Raw genomic sequence first — 15,325 nt, forward strand, 5'->3', positions numbered from 1 at the left:
CCCCATAATGCCCTATGTTTCATTATCCCGGCGTCTCTTCGTCCTTTTGCCCTAAGAGCCTGTTCATGCTTTTCCGTGTATATCTGCCCTTCGTTTAGCCATATCCCGAGGTATTTGTATTCGGCCACTTTGGGTATTTCGTGGCCTTGTATTGTAAGCACCTGATCAGTTGTATCGTTAAAAATCATCACACCTGATTTAGTTGTGCTAAAACTGAATCCTAGAGAGTCTCCTTCGTCTGCACAGCAATTAACCAAAGTTTGTAAATCTTCCTGGCTATCTGCTAACAGTACAATATCGTCCGCATACATTAAACCCGGGAGTCGCTGCTCAACTACATTTCCGCCTAATCTGTACGATAGATTATAACCCAGATTACTTTCTTCTAGCCTTCTTTCCATATTTATCACGTAAAGCATGAACAGCAGCGGTGATAGAGGGCAACCTTGCCTTAATCCTTTGTGCACCCCTACAGTTGTGGTACTTTTTTTCCCTTCCCATGTAATTTCAACTTCATTATCTCGGTAGATTTCCTGTAGAAAATCAATTACCTTATCACCAATACCTAAATCTTTCAATATGCTCCACAGGAGTTCCCTGTTCACGTTATCGTATGCACCGCTTATGTCTAGAAAGGCTATAAACAGAGGTCTATTTTCCGCCTTAGCTATTTCTATGCATTGGGTAAGCACGAACAGGCTATCATCTAACCGCCTACCCCTTCTGAACCCATTCTGAAGTTCTCCGAGTATCCTATTCCCTTCTACCCATGACTGCATTTTTAATTTCACCGCCTGCATTGCCAGCCTGTACATAACAGATGTTATCGTAATCGGACGGAAGGATTTTATGTTCATCTTATCTCCTTTCCCTTTATAAATCAAATTCATTTTACTCTGTCTCCAGCTGTGCGGAATTTGCTTATTTGTTATGACTGCCTCCAATGCTTTTATCAGCGCGTCCTTGCTTCTTGGGCCAAGTTCATTAATCAGCTTAATTGGAATTTCGTCTATCCCTGCGGATGTGGTTTTAGGAATATTCGCTTCCGCCTTTTCCCAGTTAAGACTAGTCAGTTCTAAGCTGTTCTCTTTTGTGCTGTCCTGTGTTGCCGCCTCACTTGGGGAGATTACCCCATTGGCGTCGCTAAAAGACGCAGCTATAAATGACGTAATGTAGTGTCTCTCTCGCGCGCCACTGGCGGCAAGCTCCGTTAATTTTTGCGTTCATTTTGTATTCCGCACTACGCCGCAATATTCGAGTACCTTCCGCCAAGAGAGGACGCCGTCTCCTTTGGATCGCTGAAAATTGCTAAAGGTAGGTGGTTTTTTCTTATTTACTGTAAGGTTAATTATTGGCGCATGTGTGTTTTGTGCTCCTGCTAGGTTAGTCATTATGCCGCGCCTGTGGGTTAGAGCAGGAACCAACGGTTGGAAGATTGAAATGTGCACATGTTCGCTACGCACGCGGGCAATGGCGTTGTCAGTTTTGCGGATAGGGCTCGCTGTTCCGCCAGGATCCTCCTCTCGGTTACTAAAGATATTGCCAGAAATTCTTTGTCAGCTATGACCGCCGTACAATTAGGAATGCTGTTCAGTTGTACGGCGGTTATGTTTAAAGTAGCAGGAGCTGCTAATTCCACGGCCGGCGCCGTTCACGGCCGTTGCGTTCCGGGCGCTTTTTTACGTGTGTGGTCAGGTTTACGCGCGCTCGTCATGGACCTTGCGAATTCGGGTTCCGCAACGAAATGGACCATACGCTATAGTTTCCTGTGGTTGTGGATTGCAAGTTGCCGGTGCCGGGCGGATTTCAGTTCTGGATTTCGAATTACGTTAAGCTCGATCTCTGCCTATATCAAGCGTAGAAGGTGCCGATCGACAAGCCCTGAGGCATCGTTCTTATTCTGAAGTATGTATACTAGCTAATAGCGCCCTTTATATTTCCCTCGTTAAAAAGTTAGCGGCTTCAAAAAGGTGAGCGAAATGATCCTGTGCCTTTACGTCCAGGTAATGTAAGCGTGCGCACGTTTGGTTGTATGGTATCTTGTTTAGTGTTCATTCCTGTTGTAGCAAATACGGTGCGAATCGTAGATCTGTTTTGTAGACGCCACGTAAATGTGATTTCTTTGTGTGCAATGGCATATTGAACCAGTTGTCAGGGCGATGAGTAAAATGTGATAAAGTATATGCTTGTTATTTGAATGCTTGTTATTTGAAAAACTTTTGATATTGCAAGGGTAACTGCATGCAATATCACTATATTATATTATATTATATTATATTATATTATATTATATTATATTATATTATATTATATTATATTATATTATATTACTATATTTTTGAAAAAGAGTAAAATTTTGAAAGCTCCTGTAAATATAATGTAAGCTTATGTTAGGTCTATTTTGTGAAAATAAAGATATCTTTTTAAATATGTTTTATTGTACGAAATGTAAGCACTAAATTGATGCACTCAGCCTTTTCATATTATGGTTTTCCCACAGTGCAAATTCATTAGCTCTGTAAGCTCGGCAAAGAAAACAAGAGAACTGCATGCAAAGAAAGTAGCTGCTGCATCTATTGTTCACAATGCTGATGTTTCTCAGCCAGCTGTTTCTCTAAATGATGCCCTGCTTGAATTGAAGGTAACAGTAGCCTTTCTTTGCTTATAATAAATGGTTTCTACCTCAGTAGTATACCTGATGATGAAATGCACAGCTTCAAATGTTACGCTGGTATCACAAGACCTTGCAGTGACGTAAAAGGCATTGCAATGATATGCAATGTCCTTGAAACAATCATGGGATTTCAGTGCACACATTTTTCGGCTGCCGTGTGATTTTGCTAACAATACTCATTGGAATGAATTTTGTAAAAGTTTTTGTTCACACTTAGGCACTACAGGATGCTGCGTTTGATGCTGGACACTTGAACCGGACAAGAATGAAGGCTCTTCTGCATGTAACATTTGTGGCTCATAAGGCTGAGACTCCACAACAGCTGCCTGCCTACTCATTGAATGCAGACGTGGTAAGAGTATGCTATTTTGCTTTTGGTTCTTGTCAAGAATTTTGAACAAGCTTCATAGCACAATGCAACCTGCAAAGCACTTCAGCACATCCCCTATGAGTAAATATAAACTGTTCTGTTGCTGGTAGTGATCACTTTTCTCAGTGCATGTCACTAGTTGCATATTCCTTCATCTGTAAAGAGCTATTGCAAGTTGCATTGGAAAACAAGGATGTGGTTTCAATGTAACTTACCCTGGAGCACATAAATGAATCAGCATATATGCAGTGCATTACATAACTGTCATCTGTACAGGTAATGATCGGCAGTATCTGGATCATTTTAGTGGCCTTACCTTTACTTATTTAAAAATAGGAAAGGTAGAGCATAGATTCTGCATTTTGCAATTTGCCCTAGCATCTCTGCATTTGGTGTCTTGCTGTGTGAGGTCCCAATAGGCTCATGAAATTGTCAATATTTTTGATATCTTTGCAAATTATGGGCAGTTTCCTTACGAAGGTCGAATAATAGTTTCTGTAAAATATGTGCTTAAGTTGGTGTTTTTTTTGCAGCTTACACTTGAAGCAGAAATTCTTTTTAAAGCAACAATGCAAGATATGGAAAGATAATAAGAGATGTCCAGCAGGCACTTCACAGGGCAGATTTTGTGGAGCTGGATGGGTATCTTCGACCAAAAAATTCTGAATTCTGTGTGATCACACAGGTAAGACAGCTTCCTTTTGTAATTACTGCTGATAGACTTAAGCAACAATGAAAATGCATAAAATATTTGGGGTCCCTGGGCAGCATAATAGGTATGTCTGTAATACTTGGCTGAAAATATGCAAGAACCTGTGGTGCATGTTTATTTTATTGTTTAATATAAATGATGAATTTTTCTTGACAAAATGTATGGAGGCTAGCATTCAGTTCTTCCACTGCTATAAAAACTAGCCATTCAAATGAGTGTTCACTGGTACACATTCAAAAGAATGCAGAATACAAATCATTATAGGCAGTGATTAATGTTTTTCATGCTTAGTTAAAATTGAGCTTAAGAAACTATAGACACTTAACATTTTGATTCGTGTTTTCTTGCTTGTGGTGATGTGTGAGGCATTATTATGCATGAATTACCACCCGGTGTTCTCCTACGACCAATAAATAATTTATAATTGCATTTCTTCCTCGTGCTGTTTCGGTTTCAACAGCCGAATTAGGACTCTGACGTCAGTGTGTGCTTGCAGGTCATGTGAGACGTGAAAAAACTGCAGTATGATCACTGCTTCCTCATTTGTTGTCATTGTGGTTCTTGAAGAAGGCTGACTTCAGCAGTGCAGTAAATCAAAACAAAGAAGCAGTGACTACATGGACGTTTTTCCATGCCTCACGTGACACAAAAGCACTTTTTGATGTTACAGCTATCGTTCAGCTGTTGAAGCCGAATTAGCATGACAGAAAAAGTTCAATTATAAATTATTTAGGGGCCTAGGCTAATATTACATGCTGATTCATATGTAGTAGTGTCTTTCGAATCCTCGTTGAGTAATTTAAATGAGCATTTATTGTTTTACATTTGAAATAATGTATCATGCAAATCATCGTATCAAGGCAGTCAATGAATTGTTGCGTATAGCCTGGACTGTTTTTGCATTAAAGGGGAGATGCAACACTGACAGGCCCGTACCAGGCCCATGTATCATTACTGACGACGGACTGATAATGATCGTCACCAGGAAGAACACCATTGCCTTGGCTCCCGGCTCATCTATGGAGAGTGCCCTTATTTTGTGCCTAGCTGTCTACTTCATTTTGTACCTTTCTTATCCGCATGCTTTTGGCTAAACTTTGGGACTAGTTCAGACATTGCTGCTGCAAAACGAAAAAATTGATAAAGGGCTGATATCCTTCAAACTGAAGAGTCTGCTTAAAGGCCTCAGACTTATTTAGACACAGCCATTTCTGTATAGTTCATGGTTTTGATAATAAAGGATTGAAGGTTTCGGATAAGCGTTAAGGTAAAGCTTAACACATCAAATATAGCATCTTAAGAGACAGCTGTCATATTTGAAAATAAAAGCCTCAATTTCCTCCGAGTTATTAAGTATTGTATTTTTTGTGGCAGTGAAATAAAGCTTTGATGTAATGGATGCTTGTGTTCATCAACCATGAACAACACTGCTGAAGTGCAAGCATATCTGTGTATTATTGCCCATTTGTCTATGCAGGAGGCGATTCTAGGTTGCATAGTGATGAAAAAAGAGTTTTAATATCTCTCATCCCACAACCTCAAGCTTTAAACTTAGGGGTGCATCAGACTCTATTTGTATAGTTTGGCTGATGGACTAGGTGTCCAACCAACAGAAATCATGATTGTATACTGTGAATTTGATGCAAGAAGTGTGGTTTAAGGGTACAGGAATATGCATATAGTATATCTGTTAAGAAATACTACAGAATGATTTCATTCATATCAGGTGTTTTGTGAACTTTATATTTCACCCTATAGTCCCTTGCGTGCAGTGCACTGCATATACAATACTATTGTGGAATAATTTTGTTCATATATAGACAAAATTATTTTACTATGGTTTGTACAAACAGTGCACTGCGTCCAAGGAACTCTAGAGTGAAATATGTGGTTCACAAGATAGCTGGAACGGGGTTCCAGCTATCTATATGATGCAGCGTTCCTGCTAAATTCCTGGAACGCTGTTTCAGATATATAGGCGCAGCACTGTTCCGGCTAAAATCTCGGAAATTTGTTCCACATATTTTGGAGTATCTGGAGCATAGTTCCAGCTATATAGGTGGAACATTTTTGCAAAAATGTTCCAGCTACTAAGTGGATCCTTAGGTGGAACCAGACTAAGAGTGTATCTTCAATGCGGGGGAAGGGATAAAAGCCATCCTACGTTGTGTTGTTCACGCGGCTGTTATCGACACAGAATTCATGTGTGCCACCTTTCTTCGTCACTAGAACAACTGGTGCCACAAAGTGGCTCCTCGATGTCCGGACGACGTCGTCGCGAAGCAGTTCTTCCACTTAGTCCCGGATGGCTTGTCGTTCTTGCGGTGACACACGGTAGGTGCTTTGGTGGAGAGGTCTGGCGTGCTGGCCGGTTATAATGCGATGGTTGGAAATCGGTGATTGTCGGACTCTCGGCGTTGAAGAGAAGCACTCTCTGTAGCTTCGAAGCAATTGTGCATCTCGTCCCTTTTAATCCAGGGCAGGGCTGAGTTCATGTCGAAGACGTGCTTGTGCGCTTCCTTAGGCGAATCTTCTCGGACTCGCTTGGAGGATGTGAAGGCGTCGTAAACGTCGGCTAGTTCGTCCAAGGAAGCAATCGTCGTTTTTTGTTAATGTGCCGGTATTCTTCGCTGAAGTTCGTCTGGAACACTTTAGCTTGTCCATTTGGCAATGAACATTGCTTCTTGCGATGCCGATTTCTCGCTCTAGAAACAACTCCGTGTTCACCTGGATATCTTATCGATGTTCTTGGCATCCATGACACCTACAGTGACCATGACACTTCATCGGACTGGGACGCTCACTTGTTCATCCAGGACGCACAAGGCAACATGCTGCTCCATCATTCTCATCGAAGCGATGGCTTCGTGCGTCGAAAGCGTGATGAACTTAAATCGGTGGTCAATGATCACCTGTTGTTCATTAAGGATATTCATTCCCAGGATTGCTTCCGGAGAACACTGCCGTAGCACAACGAGATCGCGGGGTTGGTATGTCCCTTCATAGTCATTCATGCTGTGGATCGTCCTGAAAGTGCAATCAAGTAGCCCCCGCGCAGCGAATATATGGGCCGTCCCAAGCGGTCGTGACTTTCTTCAGCTCCGCAGCGAATATTCCATTCACCGCTGAGTAATCGGCTCCTGTGTCGACTAGAGCGGTAACTTTACGGCCGTCAAGAACCATTTCTAAGTGCAATGTACTGCCTCTTGTGTTGCACGTCGTCCTCAGCGTCGGGTCACGTCCCCGTCAGTTATGTGAATCGTGGGAAGGGCGTGTAGTCCAAGCTTTTCTGGTTGGCGGCGTCGTTTTGAAGGCGGTCTGCGTCGTGGTCGAGTTGGTCGTTGTATGCGGTGTCGGGGTATTGGGGGTGGCGTCTTAATGCGGCGTGGTTGTTGGAGGGTCTTCGGCGTTTCGCTCGTGAGGAACCTCACATATAAAGATTGCTTTATTTAGTTTTCCCTGCGGGTGCCTGGGGAGTTTCGCGAAAAACCGCTGCGTAGCTGTGGCCCGGTGATGCAAATTGTGTGGTGGACGGCGACGGGGAGCGGGACAGACGGCTTGAGTGCTCCCATCTGCACAGGTAGCCATCTATTTCCGGGGGTCGCTGGCCAGGGAGTGGTGGTGGTGCGGGAATGGCGAAACCGCGCAGCCCGATGCGTCTGTACGGACAGTGTGAAGTATGTGCCGTACATAGCCAAAACGGAATCAGAGTGGGCGGTTGGTGGGAGTCCTCCACTCGACGCATTTTCTGTAGTCGCTGCGTTGCTCGTAAGTTGGGTGTGCGAGAGGTTGGGGTCGTCATTCTTGTAAAGCTGGTTCCCGTCGAAGAGGGCTTGGGTGGCGTCGTCGGCATGAAGGACTGCGTAGTGCTGCGGCGTAGGTCATGGCATCCTCTTTCGTTGTGTCGGCGGTGACGGGGAGCCAAGCGCGTGCTGTACTACTTCACCTATGGCTTCCGTGAGTGACGCCCTCTGAGACTGTTGCGTCGGCGATGGGAAGAGTCGGCTAAGTTTTTCCCGAACAATTTCGCGCATTAAATCTTGCAGGTTATCCCCGCTTGCAGGGACATCATCGAAGGGCCTTCCCCTCAGTAGTTGAAGTGGTCGGTTGTACTGACGGGTCCGGGCGTCAAGGGTCTTTTGGAAGCTAAAAGCTTCCACCAAGAATTCGGCGACGGTTTTTGGAGGATTCCGGATCAGGCCGGCGAACCGTCGTTCCTTCACGCCACGCATAAGAAAGGTGATCTTTTCGTCAGTCATGTCAGGGTTGGAGCGCCAGAAAAGGCGTTGCATTTCTTCCGCATACGCTTTCAAGGTCTCGTTAGAGTGCCGACTATGTGGGTGAAACAGAATCTGTGCGCCTTCCTTCCGTACGACGCTTGTGAATGTTCCCAGTAGCTGTTTCTTGAAAGTCGCCAAGGGCGTGAGGGAAGGTTCGCGGTGTGCAAACCACGCTTTGGCATGACCGCCCAATCCAAAAGAAACACTATGACGCTTGGCGCTGTCGTCTGAGGCGTTGAGCGCTGCCGCACGGCCGTATACGTACAGCTAGTTTCCTGCATCTTCATGCAGTGCTCCATCGAAGGTCGGTGGCTAACTCGACCGGCAAAGCGCTTTGACTCTGCACCAGGCTCCATAGTTGGGGGCGTAGCGGGATAGTAGTTCAGCGCCTTCACCAGATGTCACGTAGTGGTGACGGCAGTCCGGCGAGCAGGAGGTCCGGGAAAATGGCTGTTAAACGAGACTCTTTATTTGGGCTGACTTTCGCCGGCAAAAATCCGATGACTCTGCGGCGTCGTAGCAACAAGAGTGCTCGGCGGTCTTCGAACAGAATCCCCCATGCTCTCTGCTGTGCTCAGTTTAAAGCAGCTCGCGAACTTCCGAGATACAGCTTGCAAAGTTACACATTCTGGAGCAACGTAGAATCTGCTCTGGCTGGATGCGATCAATCGAGATAAATCTGGTTGCGTCCTGCATCACACAAAAGCGATAAAGCGGCGTGGCGGCAGCTTTGAAGAATGAACAATCACTACAAAGATTCGCTGCAATATATTGTTACGAAGAAGACGACACTGGCAGTGGCGCGGGACGGAGCGCTCGCGCTAGGCCAGGGGCCATTAAATCCGTGGCGTAGACCCACGGCTAAGCGCATCTGAGACATTAGAAAAGCTCACTTCGGCTGGCGTGATCGCCATTCACCGATGCAGTCGTGTGGTGGATGGCACAAAGATACCGACGGAGACTGTTATTGCTACATTTGCGGGGCTGTCTTGTCCATCTGAAGTTAAGGTGTGGCCTTTGGTTTTCCGTGTGGATCAACTTACATCTCGGCCCCTTCAGTGCCGTAATTGCTGGAGGTTTGGCCATAGCGCCAAGGCCTGTAAATCAAGTTTTCGTTGCTGTGGGTGTGGAGAGAGCCACGACCCCGCTGGGTGTTCTCAACACGAGAAATGCTGTTTGTGTGGCGGTGGACACTCAGCAAGCCATTCCGAATGCCCAGCGCGGGCTGAGGAAGTTCAAGTACTAGAGTTGATTGACAAGCGCAGGTGCTCAAGACATGAGGCAGTTGCAGTCATCAAAGATAGGACATCTGGCTATGCAAGTGTGGCAGCGCGGCATGCAACCGTTGTGGATTCCTCCTTGTCGCAAGCGATTGCGGCGGCGGTGGAGAAAGCAATGGCAAGTGCCATGGATCGCATAGTTCAAAATCTGTCCGCGTGCATTTCGCAGGTCATGGCATCCCAAATGTCCATTTTATTGCAAGCTTCTATTGCCCCTCTTTGTGGCACAATAACTTCTCCATTGGTTGCACCTCCCCAACCTTCTGTGCCCGTGACTTCCAATCCACTGAGTCAGACTCAATCACAGCCTTCATCTATCCCTGCAACCAGTCATTCACATCACAGTGAGACAGAAATCTCATCTGAAGAGTGCGTTGATATGGAGACTGAGATGCGTGCTCAAAAGCGCAGTGCGTCTCCACTAGGTGGTGCTGGTCCGTCTTGCTCTCAGTCGAAGAATAAAAAGAATCACCCTAGATCTACATCCAAAAGCAGCATTTTGGATCAGGCGGTCTCCGCTGCGGCCCTTTCGGCGACATAGCGTCGTTGAAGGTGTTGCAGTGGAACTGCCGGTCTATTCTTTCTGCTTCAACAGATTTAGTTTGTTTAATCAGTAAATTAAGTCCAGATTTACTTCCTCTTCAGGAAACATGGCTCACTAATGATTCTAGGTACAATTTACAAAATTATCGTTCTTTCAGGCTTGACCGGCCCTCAAGAGGTGGTGGGTTGCTATTGTTCGTATCCACAAAATTTCTCCACAGGGCAACTGTGTCATTTCAATATATGGACAGGCAGTGTGAAATTCAGGAACTTGATCTCAATATTCCTGGATATCCGCCACTCACTCTGGCTAATGTATATTTTCCAACAGGTGTGCATGACGTTCGGCCTCTTGACTCGTTTTTATCTAGTTGCAGGAAACAGGTTTTAATTGTTGGAGACTTCAACTCGCATCATGTTTCGTGGGGGTTTCGAACCGATCGCTGCGGTACGGTCTTATGGGACTCGGCTTGTGTAAATAACCTCATCTGTTTAAGTTCGGGGCTCCCCACATTTGTCCGTGGTCAGTCTCGCTCAGCGTTAGACTTGTCATTTTCTTCCCCCGGAATAACTGTGTCCTCTTGGGCGCCAGTTGACTGTGCCTCCAATAGTGATCACCTTCCGATCAGCTTCCAAGTTATGTGCCAGTTGACCTCTCCTAACAGCACACGGCGCACATTCATAAATTACGACAGTTTTAAAAATGCCCTAAAAGCAGACCTTCAGGAATTATCTCATTCCAACAGTGGAGATAATGCCATCCGCATTTCTTCAATTTTGGATGGAGCTCGTAAAAAATCGGAGTTCTTGGTTCAGACACATAAGGGAACATCGCCGTGCCTTTGGTGGAACGCAGAGTGCGCTCGAGATTATAGGCGCCGAAAGGCTGCTTGGAAGAAACTTCTCCACAATCGGTGTCCCAAAAACTGGATCGATTATAAGTTCGTTGCAGCTACGTTTAAGCGCACCGTATCTCGTGCAAAGGAGTTGCACGATACTGAACGCTACGAATTCCTTTCAAAATCTGGTACTAGGCGCGCTTTATTCAATTACCTAAAATCCAGGAGACTAATCTCGTCCACCATGAACGCTGTCTCCCTAGTTCAGTCACCGGCTGAACTTGCACAGTCCCTGGAAGAGATAGGCAGAGGCCTTGAGCGCCGGTTTACGGCTCTTCTTCCTTCTCCTCAGAGATTTCTTGCCTCTTTGGACGATTTCGAGGTCACCCTCACTGAGCTCTCGAACACTGTATCCCGCCTTCCACCCGCGGCCCCTGGCCCTGATGGTGTGACTTCTTCTATGATTAAAATTTTGTTCGAGGAATCTCCCACCGACTTACTGGCACTTATAAATTACTCCCTCAAGGGGCCATGGATTCCAAATGAGTGGCGTCTAGCAAAGATTATCCCGGTGCTTAAAAAGCAGGGAGATGGTTATGTGTTAGACAATATAAGGCCAATTTCTTTAACTTCGAATCTCGTTAAGTTAATTGAGAGGGTGTTGCATGGTAGAATAATGTCTGTTATTTCAGAGACTAAGTTGTTGAACCCTTGCCAGATTGGTTTCAGACCAGGATGCTCTATATGGTGTGCCCATACCGACCTGGAGAGCCGCATACAGTTAGCTCGTCGCCGAAACCAATGCGCAGCGCTTGTTACTTTAGATGTATCTAAAGCTTATGACAGCGTTGAACACAGTACGCTCTTGCAAATACTACAGGCAGTAGGTCTTCCGAGATACTTTGTGGCTTGGGTTGCTTTATTCCTTGCTGACAGGGAATTTTACTGCTTCCAGAACGGTGTTTCATCAAGCAAATTTCGTCAAGCGAGAGGAGTGCCCCAAGGGGCGGTCCTCTCACCATACTTTTCAACATCTTACTCAGCAGTATTCCCTGCAGTCCTCAGGTGTCGACCCATGTGTATGCTGATGACATCGCCTTTTTTGCTTCAGAGAACGACATTTCCTCTTTGTACCAGTCCTTACAGTCCTACCTGAATGTCCTAGACCAATGGTTAGGAGACATTAATCTGTCCCTTAATGTCAATAAATGTGCTTTATTGGTTTTTCCGCTCTCTCGTCCAGTTAATATCTCTATTGTTTACCGGAACCATGTAATTCCTCAAGTGCAATGTGTCAAATACCTCGGTGTAATTTATGATCCTTCTCTTTCCTGGGGGGCCCCATATCGAGCAGATCACTGCGAAAGGAGTCCGAGCAGTCGGTATGCTGCGCAGGCTGAGCAGTGTTCGTTCTGGCATGAGAAGACACTCACTTCTTATGATTTATAGAATGTACGTCCGTCCAGTCTTAGAGTTCGGCTGTGTTTTATTCTCTGGTGCGCCAGCGTATAAACTTCGCCCCTTGATTCTCTTGGAGCGGGAGGCGTTGCGCCTTTGTTTGGGCCTTCCAAAATTTGTGGCGAATTCCGTTTTGTACCTGGAAGCGCGTATTCCATCATTGACTTCTAGATTTCGGCTCTTAACGGTGAAACCGTTCGTAAGAATGTGCGATTCTTCGCTTCATGCCTCCAATTTGATCTTCCTTCGTCAGCCTCGGCCATTTTTCAACGAATCCTGGTCTCGTTTCCGTACCCCTCAGATATGTTTTGTGCAATCCCTCCTTGACCCCTTAAACGTCCGCATTTCGGACATCCGTCCGGTATGCGCCAACTCTTCATGTATTCAGATTGTCTTCGATGACATCTTTCCAAAACATGCAAAGTTAATGCTTTTCCATTTGCTCAGCGGTTTATTGCAAGATTACCTGCTGTGCTTTAAATCTCATGTGCTCATAGCGACAGACGCCTCACAGTGTGAAGAAAAGGCTGGTGTTGGCATTTTCTCCATCTCCCTTGACTGGTCATTCTCACTCCGCCTTCCCGATTACACCCCTAATTATTTGGCCGAATTTCTAGCAGTAGTCTTAGCGTTGCGCAAATTGAACAGCTCCTTGTCATCTGTCATAATTATGACAGATTCATTATCATTGTGTTCCTCTCTCACCGCGTCTACATCTCAGGCACTTCGGTTACTCAAATGCTTGGTTCCACCCCACGTGTGTTCATTACGGTTGGTCTGGGTGCCTGGGCACAGAGGAATTCATTTGAATGAGGTTGCCGATACCCTGGCGAAGGCATCTCTTCAAGGCCCAGTCGTATCTGTGCTTCCACCCAGCGCATATATTACGGCGGCGAGGTTTCGCAGGTATCTGCTCTTGAAAGAATTCGCAGCATCAGCTCTGACCTCCTCTCCCGAATTCCGGCATCTCCTTTGCCCGTGGTGCAGTAAAGGATGGCGATCACGCAAGCTTGAGGTTTCCTTCACGCGTCTACATTGTCGCGTGCCTCACTTAAACTTCTACCTTTATAGATCTGGTCTGGCGGTCTCCCCATTGTGCCCGTTCTGCGGAGAACCCGAAACAATAGATCATTTCTTGTTGACCTGCCGCCGTTTCCCCTCTTTACGGAGCCGCCTGCTGGAGCTTCCGTTACGACAGCTTGGTCTAAGTCTGTCTGCCGGGGTTGCTCTGTCTCTTGGGGCTTCCTCCCTTGGGCACAGCAACTGGAATGTGCTCTCCGCCATGCAAAACTTCCTTACAGACACTAAACGGCTGCCGTCTTAAGCTCTGCTCTTTCTCGTGATCAATATTCCTCTGGAACGAAAGCTCTCTGAAACGTGGAATATTTAGCCCCGTTCTCTATTTCAGTCACCGATATCACAGCATTTGTTTAGCCTTTTTCAATTACACATCTGAGATCCTTTCATTTATTTCCTAATTGCTACTATTATTATAATTATTTTATTTTTCCCAACCATTATTTTCTTCTTTAACATTTTGCGCACCTATCAGTTGCCGCCTGTGTCTTGGCCAATCCCCCGCAGTGGGTACGCGCCATTATCTAGAGGACAACTACAACAACAACAATCATCTCTTATTCATCGTTCACCACGCCTCATTCTTCGGCTGGCCGCCACGTTACATCTGGTGTGAGGTGCTGGGGTCCCTTCATCGCCATCCTGGTCCAGAGCTTCGGTGTCCTGTGCCTGCCGTGGACGTCGGCCGTGAGTGCCTGGTCCGCGCCGCCCGGGCGTGCCCCGGCCCGCCCGACCTGAACCGACCTCGCCGCTCACCCCAGCCCCGTCCACCGCCCGGACCGCACGATACGACGACCCGAGACCCGACCGACCCGAGACCCGATTGACCCAAGACCCGACCGACCCAAGACCCTGCCCACACATGAGGACACCGCACCCCTGCCCCTGCCGTTCGGTGCGTCCAAGGACGTCGGCCGTCAGCTCGTGACACGCTACGGCCAGGATGCTTCGTGGACTGGGACTCATCCGCCTATCATCTCATCCACCGTGGCGGCCAGCACTTCATCACCTTGCCACTTCTTTCCTGCCCTGGAAACCATCGCTCAATCACGCATTCCTTCGTCCACGTCTTCTTCAGTTTACGATCGGGACGATCGCTCGGTGGTCCTGGGTAATGTTACGAAGAAGGCGACGCTGGCAGTGGCGCGGGACGGAGCGCTCGCGCTAGGCCAGCGGCCATTAAATCATCTCTTATCCATCATTCACCACGCCCCATTCTTCGGCTGGCCGCCACGTTACAATATAATTCAGGTTTGTTTGGTTTGTTGTTATGGCGCTGTGCTGGAATGATACTGAGCAACTCGAGTCGAGAGCGCCGGAAAGATAGTGCATATACACATATATAAAAGTGTACTAGCATGGTGGTAACATGACACTAAGTTCCCCAGGTAATTCACAAGGGACAAAAAAGAAGCCTACAGCAGGGAAGTGGCGGTCATACAATGGGCATAGAGGCTGGTGCGGGGGCCAAAGAGGCAGGCTTCACTACGATGATGCGACTTGCTCAGTGTTGCCAGACTATGCGTAAATTGCAGGAGGTGTGGGGTCGAATCCACATTGCCACCGGGCAGACAGCGGTTATAAAATGAGTACGAGCTATCCACTTTCTTGGTGCTCGGGGTGAAATGTTTCACAAATGGGTATGTGACCACACCTTGCGTTAAAAAAGCGCTGTGTGGCCAAAGCTGCTTTTGCACCCTTAAAACAAACACCAAAAAATCTTTCCTCCCCCACCCTTCATTGAAGCCTGCCGCTTATTCTCACACCCCTGCTTCTCCGCAGCCTCTTATCTAGTCCTCGCGGCTACCCAAGCCAGGAGCGTCACAAAGCATGTCAGTGTCTGAAAGTAACCAACCTTTTCTCTCTCTGTCAACGCGACTACTTATTTTCGTGCCCCTGCACCACCTTGCACACCTCACTTCATCGCACCCAACAATCCTCGAAGCCGCAGCCTTACGCCAAAACTATCCGGCTCTTAACAGCTGTACTGGCTGAACCCAAGTAGCACATGACGGCGGGGTAATGTTAGAAATCGGCTAGTAAAGAATGGCCCTAAGCAGGCCCCCACTTCCCAATGAGTATCTCGAGTATT

At 46.7% G+C, this 15,325-nt stretch overlaps 1 long non-coding RNA gene across 1 annotated transcript; it reads left to right on the forward strand.

Moving 5' to 3' along the window:
- Positions 1 to 1,258: 1,258 nt before the first annotated feature.
- Positions 1,259 to 5,153, forward strand: LOC149344146 (uncharacterized). Its single transcript, XR_016282757.1, has 4 exons — positions 1,259 to 1,314; positions 2,892 to 3,026; positions 3,578 to 3,729; positions 4,665 to 5,153. It is a non-coding gene; the product is annotated as an uncharacterized LOC149344146 (long non-coding RNA).
- The last annotated feature ends 10,172 nt before the right edge of the window (positions 5,154 to 15,325 follow it).

The sequence above is a fragment of the Amblyomma mixtum genome, chromosome 5, assembly GCF_055824585.1.
Source record: "Amblyomma mixtum isolate Tamu chromosome 5, ASM5582458v1, whole genome shotgun sequence".
Taxonomy (NCBI): Eukaryota; Metazoa; Arthropoda; class Arachnida; order Ixodida; family Ixodidae; genus Amblyomma; species Amblyomma mixtum.